The sequence below is a fragment of the Phoca vitulina genome, unplaced genomic scaffold (assembly GCF_004348235.1).
Source record: "Phoca vitulina isolate PV1807 unplaced genomic scaffold, GSC_HSeal_1.0 scaffold9, whole genome shotgun sequence".
NCBI lineage: Eukaryota > Metazoa > Chordata > Mammalia > Carnivora > Phocidae > Phoca > Phoca vitulina.
In genome coordinates this window covers 8,951,110-8,952,547 of record NW_022589712.1, presented here as the reverse complement: position 1 = coordinate 8,952,547, position 1,438 = coordinate 8,951,110, and positions in this window count along the sequence as shown.

Here is a 1,438-nt window from a genome sequence, read left to right as displayed (position 1 = left end):
ATTACCTACTAGGCTTGTGACTTAAGGCAAATCACTTAGAATCCCTGAGCCGCTGTTTCCTCATTCATACCCTACCTCGTTCAGCTCCACCACTAGGCTGGCGTGCACGCTGCTGGCCTCCCGCACGGCGCCCAGCACACCTCACGCACGCAGTTAACGTTTGCTGGCTGACCTAACCAACAAGATTGGTTGAAAATGAAAATAAAAATATTGTCATGCATATCTCAGAAGGGTTGTTACGAGGTTAAAATGAGGAAGTGGTATAATATACGGGAAAATGGTTTGAGAACCATATAATGCTATATAGACACACGGTGTGTTTCTTTTCAAAAATGGAGGAAGAAGTTCTTTCTCCATTTTTAAAATGTGGATACATTTTTGGTACCTAACTTAAAAAGAAATTAAGATAAATGTGTTAATAACTGCAAGTTATTTCAAATCACTACAGCTTACAAATCTATAAGTATTCTGAGAAAAATAGGCTATATCTACCTACAGCTTCAGAGGACTTCAATGATTGCTTAAGATTAATATGACTTTAGAGATAAAAGATCTGTGATTTTCAATAGCACAGGTAAACTTTTCAGATAAGTTCAGGTTAAAAAGTCACATGTGGGGGCGCCTGGGTGGCTCAGTCGTTAAAGCGTCTGCCTTCGGCTCAGGTCATGATCCCAGGGTCCTGGGATCGAGCCCCGCATCAGGCTCCCTGCTCAGCAGGAAGCCTGCTTCTCCTTCTCCCACTCCCCGTTTGTGTTCCTGCTCTCTCTCTCTGTCAAATAAATAAATAAAATCTTAAAAAAAAAAAAGTCACATGTGAATTCCCTATAACACGGTCATAATATAGAATAGCTTACCATATTTTAAAAAGAGATTTATATGGACTAATGTTTAAGGTCTAAGATTATACCATTAGGTGAAAAATGCAAACTAAATATTTATATTTATATAAAGAAAAATGAACCCACATATTTTCTGATGTTCAAATATATATGTATATGAATATCTTGAAAAAGGCCTAGAAGGTACATACCTAATTATAGCAATGATAACAGTGATTATCATTGAGGAGGGGAATGGAATTGCCTAAGGGCAAGTAGGGACTTTTGCCTTATTGGTATTGTTTGAAATGTTTTAATAGCAGGAATGTGAAAAAACAGACAAGAGCATATTACCAATTCATAGAATCTCTTCTTTTTTTTTTAAAGATTTTATTTATTTGACAGAGAGAGACACAGTGAGAGAGGGAACACAAACAGGGGGAGGGGGAGAGGGAGAAGCAGGCTTCCCACTGAGCAGGGAGCCTGATGTGGGGCTTGATCCCAGGACCCTGGGATCATGACCTGAGCCGAAGGCAGACGCCTAATGACTGAGCCACCCAGGTGCCCCAATTCATAGACTCTCTTGAGCCTTACGTGAATATTGAAGATGGAAGGGGTAA